Raw genomic sequence first — 10,000 nt, 5'->3', positions numbered from 1 at the left:
CATTGGATAATTTGCAGGCTTCAAATGAACATATTTTAGTAAAACTATATCACCAACTTTCAAATTCTTGTGCGATACTGGCTTGTATCTAGAACCCACATTAGTGGCTTGATGCACAAGTTTTGCAAGGAATTCAGAGTTATAAATGTCTTTTAAACATGAACGAGACTTGCGCAATTTACTATAACTGTCCTTAATATGCTCTATTGGATCCTTGGAAGGAGTCCATGAAGGGTCGGAATCTGGAAGAGGTTGCAAATTAGGAATGATGCTCAAAGAGACCAATTCTTAGCCCTTTAGCAAAATTTTAGGAGTTATTGCAGCAGGAATGACTTCATTTGGATTATTATCTCTTAAAGACTCATGAAAAGCAATTGGCCTGCGATTAACTAAATGTACAGTCTCTGCTATAAGAAACTCAAAATCAAGAGAATTCAATACAGTATTTCGAACTGAACCATATATAAGTCTTTTAACTAATTTAACACAACTTTCCACAAGTGATCCAAGTTGGTTACAGCCTTTGTAGTATTGCTCAAATTCTACAGCCCTCATTCCATGTTCCTGTAGATATTGCACAGTATCTGGGTCCCTTAAAAAATCAGAAATTAAATTAGTACCTGCAACAATTTGAGATCCCATATCTTAAAAGCACAATTGTGGAGTACCATACTCCCATATATGTAACTGAAGTGCTCTCAAGAATGTGGGTACAGTCATGTCAAAGCATAATTTTAAATTTATAGCTCGAGACCACAAACACGTTACACAAAGCAACCAAATTTTTGTTTTAACCCCTTGGTACTTAATATAATACGGGCCAAGATAGTCCATGAAAATAGACCTAAAGGGAATATTGGGAGGTTCCAACCTAAAATCTCTGTATGGACTTTGATTCAATTTGACTGCATGTCTGTGAAATCGTCTGCAGTTTATACATGCTTTCAAAATCTTCTTTACAGTTGAAAAGAAATGTGAAACCAAAAAAGTTTTCCGAACTTAAGTCAACAATGAGTAGACGCCAGCATGGTTTGTCATTTTATGCATTTCTAGGATTAACTTCTTGGTCAGGACGCTATCCTTTGATAAAAGGATAGGCGAGAACATAAATTTATCTCTGTCCTTCCAGCGTGCAGTCTTACTTCTAACACGCAATATACCATTGTGATCTGGATAAATATTAAGTTGGCTGATTATATTAGGGATCTCTCTAACTGCATTAGAAGACCGTGCAAAATATTTAAAAACTTCTGGAAAGTGAATCTGCTGGTCTCTGTAGATTACAAAGTTATAAGCTTCTGACAAAGTTTCTTCATCAGTAAGACAATTAAAATGTGAATATTTACTTGGGTCCCTCATCTTTACTGCAATTTTCAGGTTATTAATAAACCTTATCACATACCTATGGACTGAAACTATACTCTTGAAGCCAGAAAATGAATCCATAGAAACCAAATGGTTTATATCCTCTCCAACCACAGACTCTGTAGCAACATGAACGTTACTACTTTCAAAAGAAGAGCTTATACCTTCCTCTCTGAGCAATGTATTAGGAATGGTGACTTCCATCATATCACTTGCGAAAACATCAATATCTGCTTTAGCAACAGTGCCACTGAAAAAAAATTAGAATTCATTAATTGCTTATAGGAGAGAGGTCGGGTGATTGCATCAGCTGGGTTTTTAGAGCCTGCACAGAATTTAAACTTAATAGGAAATTCTTCACACTTTCTGCAGATACTATCTAATCTATTTTTCACAAAGATGCTCAAATTACGCAATTTATCAAACTTTGTAACGTGTGCTGATAACCAATGTAAGCAAACTAGACTATCTGTGTATAGATCCATCCCTACTATGTTAATAGGCTCAACACAAGTAGAACCACTTAATTCTCTTCTAATATCATGTAATACTTCAGTCCCTAAAGAAACTGCCTGAAATTCAAGAGAAGGTATGGATTTAGATTCTAATTGTTTGTTAACAAATCTGTTCTTAGCCATGACAAAGTTTGTTTTTTTAGTTCTCAAATTATATAAGAACACAACACAGCCATAAATGCTTCTAGAACTGTCTGTATATGCAATCAAATTATACATATCTCTCCTACCAACAAATCTATTAACTGAAATCGTTGGAGAAGAATTTAGCTGTTTAGCAATATTATTCCATTCTCTTAACAGATCCTCAGATAGCCTATTGTCCCAACCAATTTCTTTATTGCACTGCAAAGAATGCATGAATATTCTAGCTCTATTTAGTAAAGGTCCACAAAAATTAACGATATCAAAATTTGATGCAATTGAACTCAAAATCTGCCTTTTAGATGAAGCATTCTTATCCAACACTAATTTCTGTGTGGACAAAGAATCTGTCTCTGTATTCTAAAGCAATCCAAAAAGTTTGGTCACAGGGGTCGACTTCTCACCAGTTTCTCCATCAATGGAACTCTGCAAAGATTTACAATTTGTCATAAACTGTTGTACTTCAAATCCATAAGGCTCAAAAATCTGCTTCAAATTATCGAAGGCCCATTTCAATTTGACAGGGTCATTGAATGAAATCGCGCAATTATCCATATAACATAAATCATAAATATTTCTCTTCAAATTCCTAATTTGTAGCGAATCATTCTTTATATCAATCATGAGAATATAATATAAAGCTAAAAGCAGTAAAGCAGGACTAGGTCTAAGACCAAAAGGAAGCCGAACATGTTTGTACACTATCAATGAAAAATCATTCTTGGCAACATTTCGGTACCAATAAAACAAAAGCTTTTGCTGATCAGATTCAGGCAACACAATTTGCAAGAATGCCTTTTTCAAGTCAAAGCACAGGACATGGCTATCAAATCTCAATTGCAGTATAGAAGTAGATACTTTCTTATTAAGGCAAGGGCCAGCTAACATTGCCTGATTGTGGCTGACTGTTAAAGGCTTTGAGGGATCATTTTCACAAATATTAGAAAGAAAAACATTTCTACATTTGCTACTCTCCTTTTCGAACCTGAATACGGGCATGTGTGGCAAAAAGGAAAAACTAGGGTGCTCCTCCAGGAACTGAGATAAATTATCTACCCTCTCTATTATACCTAGACTCTCTTGTTCTCTGAAAACCTCGTCTATCATTCCAAGAGACTTACCATCTTTGTGATATCTCTTAAAATTAGACTTTAGAACCAACTTTGAAAGAGTTTGATTTTTACCGAGAAGATGAGACACTTTCTTATTCCACAAGATAGGAAGCACTAGTCTCCCATCATCACTGCGTGTAACAGAATTCAAAACATAATTTATCAAATGCACATCATTTTCGACACAAGATTCATTATACAAAGTTTTATCATAATTCAATATCTGAGAACACTGTTCAGAGAGAATAGCATCGGTAGCCTTTTTTAGTTCTGATTGAACAAGATCACATTTATCATCAAGTACAGCATAATTTACTTCTGCAGAAATACATTCAGTATTAGGGGAATGGCCTTTCTCAGGCTCAATAACAGTCACTGAATCAGCCTCAGAATGATTAAGTAATACGCTTGGATTCCTTGTAGAATTACTGCGGTGAGGAATACTGTGTAAATTTCTCAGGTATTGATTAACATTTCCAGAAAGCATAATACCAAGGGAAGTTTCCAAATATGCAGAGGGAACACCAGAGCCAAACAATTTCGTTATTTCTGGTAAACAATGAATAGAATGAGTTCCAAGTATGAACTTAATATCAGAGATCATATCCACCCCTTTTTCCAAAAATTTATCTGCAAATTTATATCCCTCTTCCATAAATCTTTCAACAATTCGACTCAAACCTGGAAGAATTAGCTTTGTATTGATTTCTGGAAGGCAGATTGCTTCCACACAAAAACTGTTCACATTATTATTTAAATTAACACTAACAACATTAGTCAACAATTTTCTTTGAGAATTAATACCTCTTACAGTGACACTGAAATTTGACTCCAATACTTCCAAATTATTTCGCTTTGCAAATTCAGCATCAATAAAATTAAGCTGAGAACCACTGTCTTTAAGACAACGCATTTGCTCATTATTAGACAAAACAACCGAGAAAGTGGGTAAAATAGAAGCCCCAGTATGTGAAAGGACCTTATTGCAATCTATGCTTATCATACCATTTGTTGCTCCAAGGGAAGAGCCCTTTTCTTTATTGACGTTTTCAGTAGCCACTTTAACATTATTATCACACAAAAAACTGAAATGCCAATCGTTACATTTGTTACATTTTCTCAAGAACCTGAATCTACATGCACTTGTTTCATGAGGATTAGCACATTTAGTGCAAGCATTCAACTTAAGCAGCCTTTCGACCTTCGCCTTATGATAGGCATAAACCTTACACTTGTTAACTGGATGATTAGCATTTTCGGAACCATTTTCGTCCCTACACAAAATACAACCCTTTAATTTCACTGCACTGGAAGAGTCAACCTGTACGTTACTAGCGAAACTTAATGTTGATCTAGCATCCGACTGAACTTTACGATTAACTTTCTTCTCCTGATATCTTTTCTGAACCCCAAGGTAACGCTCAGTGGCCTCAAAAATATTATCCTCAATATCCTTAAGCAAAGGTTTGTTTTTATTTGTAATTTGAGTTAATTGTAATTTAAGAGTATCATTCATAGCATCCCAAAAGAAATATTGCAAGACATCATCAATGGTTATGGAAAGTGCAGCAAACGAGTTTTTAATGCTTCTCATCTTACCAATAAAGGCATATGGGTCAGAGTCATACGTTAATTTTAATCCTGAAAGGGCAAGCATAGTTTCAAATTTCTGACCTAATTCAGAACCAAAAGCTTTTTGTAACAAGGCTTTGGCTTCCTCATAATTCTGTTCAGTAGAAGATAAAGATTTCACAAGAGCTAATGGCTGTTTACCTAGTTGATTTTGGAGATAAATAAATTTAAGATAAGAGTCTACTTTCATTGTCTCCATAGCCTTCTCAAAATCCTTAAAAAATTTTTCTATGCTTTCCCCCTCAGAATGATTATATACAGGAAGAGGCAAACATGGGTATTTAATATTAGGAGAAGGGTTACTAGGCAAGGGAATTTCTGCTGTGACTTTCTCGAGCATAGCTAATGATGATAAAATATTATCCGTATAAATAGCACAACAATCTAGTTCTTCTTCGATATCAGATTCATCCTTTTTTTCACTGAAAAGCATATCCACTATCTGAGAGTCCAAACTATCTAACTTTGTTTTTAAATTTTGAAGGGATAATACAAAACTAATCCTTTCTTGCTCAGTGAGAGTACCATATTTAAGCCTTACACTGTCACACTTTTTGGTCACCTGTGTTCGACAATGACCACGTGAAATCTTAAGAGCCTTCAACTTCTCCATATTGCATGTAAATTCAGCTAAAACTTAAAAAGTAGAAATGTGCAATATATAATGGAATAAACCCATTAGCAAATTCAGAAATTAAGCAAAGCGTTATCGAAGGAAATATAACCTATGCAAATTCGTAAATATTCACAAAAAAATATGACCAACAAAGCAAAATAATAGACAAGTAAAATATTCACAAAGCAAAAAATGTGTGACCGCGATCGAAAGAATGAACCCGACGAGAAGAACACCATGAAGCAAAAGACCTTTAACCGGCCCCATGTTGGGCGCCATTTTCAAAATACTGGAGGTTTAAAATTTACCAGATGGCAATAAATTATAATCAAGAGCAAATTCAAATATTTATTTTACATAAACAGAACTATCACTGAAATATGTATTAAGGAAAATGGCTCAGGATCGTAGATGGTCTTATTGCTTCTTGGTATTTAAGCGAGGTATCCGTCCTTATGAAGACCGATGATGCGACCTCACTAATAACCCCCAATACCAGAAAAGTCCTCAGGATCTATAAATATGTCAAATACGCTCTATTAATAGGGAGGAAATATACGATAATATATCAACAAAACTATTTAACTGCCAGTTAATATAATAAATGCATGAAGTAAATATGAACTCGAACGAGCAGAATAAAACAAGACACTTCACAAATATAAGTAGTTAAACTGGCAAGAAGTTCTAAATTTTAAATGAAAAAAATATGGTTGGTCCTTTGGATGATATTTTATGGTTCAGGTTAAGGAGACAATTCATTCAAAGTGAATGCGTAACTAGAGTGAAATTTACAAGGCACAAGCATCAATGTGGTTTGCAACTTACCTCCACTCTAAGCAAGCCTCTCTAGGTCAATTGCAGCTCCATGGTATAGTAGCCTCAAGAAGTAATTCAAGTGCTCGCACTTCCAAGCAAGATCATCCTCGACCAACGGTCACACTAGTCACTTAATGCTCCATATTAAAATTTACGCTGGATTGGTGAAAAATATTAGTGAAGAGTTAACACGCCCTTCTCAGCTGCTGAGTGAAAATGCACTGCCGTCTTCAAACGCTGGGACTAGAAGTAAACTTTTGAGGTGAAGTAAAGGTTTTCGTTCAGTCTCAAAACTCTAGTATTAAATCATCATTTTAAAGGAGGAATTTTATAGTTGCAAACTATTGATGCTTTCACAAATTTAAAACATAACATACTGAAACTGAACGTGTCTCCAAAGCAAAAACACAAATTAACCATTATAAAAAATTTAAACTTTTCCCAAAAACAAAAAAGAAACTTAAAATTTTGAAACAAGCAAAGTAGAAAACCAAGGACCATAAAGGGTGGATACTACACTCAGAGGTTAAAAGTTAAAAAGAACAAAGTGAAAAAAAAGTTTCACTCTTTTTTCAACAACATATATATATATATATATATATATATATATATATATATATATATATATATATATATATATATATAGATATATATATATATATATATATATATATATATATATATATATATATATATATATATATATATATATATATATATATCTATATATATATATATATATATATATATATATATATATATATATATATATATATATATATATATAGATATATATATATATATATATATATATATATATATATAGATATATATATATATATATATATATATATATATATATATATATATATATATCTATATATATATATATATATATATCTATATATATATATATATATATATATATATATATATATATCTATATATATATATATATATATATATATATATATATATATATATATATAGATATATATATATATATATATATATATATATATATATATATATATATATGGGACACCAAGAATATGCTCCTCTTGCTTTAGAAAGCTGGATTTCTCTTGTGGTTTGAATACTAGGAAAGTGTTGTACCGCCTCTGCCCACCTCTCTATTTATTCGACCATGTGGGTTTAGTAGCATGAAAAGGAGGTGGAGTCAGTCAAATGATTAAACAGCCTTTAACTCCCCAAGGAAGGACTCTTTAGAGTATCTAGCATTTGAATAAACAAGTCATCTCTGAAAATATAAATCTCTCCTGCTACTAAAAGAAACTTAAAAGTAAAGATTAAATAGCAAAAAGTCATTAGTAATTATTTAGTTATGATGCGAATTTATATTCAGCGTACTTTCTTCCTGCCACCCATAGGTCGATGCTGTGTGTAGATCACCTACGTGGAGCATCTTCTGAGTGACTGTCAACAGATACGCTTCCCCTTGCCGGCAAATCGGAAATTTTTGTTTGCTACAGAGGAGGCATAAAATCCTAGCAAGGCTCGAGCCTTTGCACCCCCAGGTGCATTCACCACAGACCCCGGAGTGAGTATTCTCTTATCATTTCCTAAACTAGTGACAAAATATGTGGGCCTGGAGAGGTATTGATCATGGTGGATTGTAAGGACAAGCACAAAAGTGTCAGGTGATTGAATGTGAATTTCAAGCAGCATCCACGCTGTGAAGAATAAGCTTTGTGTCAGCTTCTTCATGAATGCTACAGAGATGTAAAACATCCATAAAGTTTTGAAGTACCTCATGTCGTAAAGTAACTATAAACACTGTGGGCTTACCATCAATATGGTAGATTGCTTTTTTTGCAAGATGAACCATCAGTTTATCTTTGGTTGGGGTGCTAGACAAGAGCCTGATTACTAACATCTTACCAACTAGTGTGTTATCAACAACATAAATGACAGTGGGTTACTTGCCACCCTTGTGAACTCCTTCAGTGATGTGGGAAGATCATAGCGCTCAAAGACTAGATGGACCTCGTCATAATTGCAGCACTTGTTGCTCATTGTGGCTGTGAAGTAGTCAGCTCATTTGGGGATATTTTTTGACCTTAGATGGTTTACCCAATGTCTGGACAACTACCACTCCATCAATGATAGTCACCTTTCTTCGTGGCAACAAAGCAATGCCGTTAGTGACATCACCTGGCTACAGATCACCAGTGGTTGTGTTTGGAAGCTTCTCTATTATAGCCATCTGCTTGCTCATGTCTTTGGTCATGTCTTTCTCACTCGTGGAAAACCAGAGAACTCATGCTGACCAATGCCCTGAGGTTGATCTCATTGTGTAAGAGAGGGGCAATTAACATGCGAGCAAATAATGACCTCTCATTCTTGAGCTCAACTGCCTCATCATTTGACTTCCTTGCTCTTTTCCACATCTTGAATTGGACCTTTTCTTCGGGCCCAGACACTGTCTTAATTTTCTTCGATGCGTTCCTCAACCAACTTGGCATACTTTTCATGGCAATGTCTAATTGGTTGCATACCCCTTTCTGTACCGAGCTGGCTTCACAACCTCTGTGATGATACTAGTTACATCTTCCCATTCATATTGCATAAGATTCATTGTGGATCTAAGCACACCCTTCAATCGCAAAATGTTCTCTTTTTGCCTTGTCCAGACAGGCATTGACAGGTCTTGGTGTTCTTTGTGAGCAGCAGTTGATAAGCCAGTCATCATATGTGCTTTTTAAGCAAACCTACTCAGCTCTGAAGGTGTAAGGAACAATTTCTCCTGAGCTCGGGTATTCTGTGTAATGCCAACAAGTCCTCCAATGACTTTCATGATGTGGTTGATCTGCTAAAGAGTACTATCTACACCAATGATATATAATGTAATCTGGTTTTAGTTTACTACAAGTTTTTTGTCCATGGACCATTGGTACATGTTTGGATCTGTGATCTCAAGTTCTTCCATCTCTGCAAGATAGAGCGCAACCAGCCTGGCATACTTCAGCTTATTATGAGCAAAAAAGTACTTGCAAAGACCATCAAGGGATAACAGATGCTGCTCCCAAAGGCCATCAGTGGTATCAAGGATGAATTCATATGTTACTAATAGCATCTTCATACAGCTCCGCATAGACTTGAAGAGTGGGTTTTGTGCTTCCTTCTTATCACATTCGACCATCATTTGAATACCGTTTGGGAACCATGGGTAGACAGCATGTATTGTTGCTGCTTTAATATCTTTTGTTGCAGATATTAAACACATCTTTGGTTAAGGTGCTATACTGCCATGAAACATGGACCCTTTAGATGAAGAAAATCAAGGAGAATTCTTCCACAGAAAGACTGTAGTAATGCGTGCATCTATTGCTCTTTTAATGTGTTTGGCTTCAGTGATCTGTCTTCTTGTATCTGAATCATAGATGTCTGCTTCACTCCAGTCTTTTGTCTTCTATAGCATTTCTAATCGCCCGCAGTTTAGCCATCTCTGTATGTATCTTAACAAGTTCCAACACCCAGTTACCCTTGTAATCATACTAACTCATCTCAAGCTGCTTGGCACGTACATTTAATGTCATATCCATGTTGGTGACTGTCTTCATGTTAGGTCTCATGGCAATGCAGTTTATTTGTTGATATTTAGTATCTCCATACTGTCCTCTTTCATTTACAAACTGGGGGAACTTATGATATGATTCTTCTTATGGTTCAGTCACTAGATAAAGAATGTCTAGGTCATAGCAAGGAATGGTTAGTTTAAAATAAATTTCTGATTTTGGTTTCTTACTGGTGCTTGGCTCACTTGTTTTACTTCT

At 34.8% G+C, this 10,000-nt stretch overlaps 1 pseudogene; it reads left to right on the top strand.

The window, feature by feature from the left end:
* The first annotated feature begins 9,481 nt into the window (after window positions 1-9,481).
* LOC137656243 (uncharacterized) overlaps window positions 9,482-10,000 on the top strand; it is a 14,387-nt pseudogene continuing 13,868 nt past the window's right edge.

Source organism: Palaemon carinicauda, chromosome 17, assembly GCF_036898095.1.
Source record: "Palaemon carinicauda isolate YSFRI2023 chromosome 17, ASM3689809v2, whole genome shotgun sequence".
NCBI lineage: Eukaryota > Metazoa > Arthropoda > Malacostraca > Decapoda > Palaemonidae > Palaemon > Palaemon carinicauda.
The sequence above is the reverse complement of the archived record's forward strand: the minus strand, read 5'-3'. Positions and strand labels throughout refer to the sequence as shown.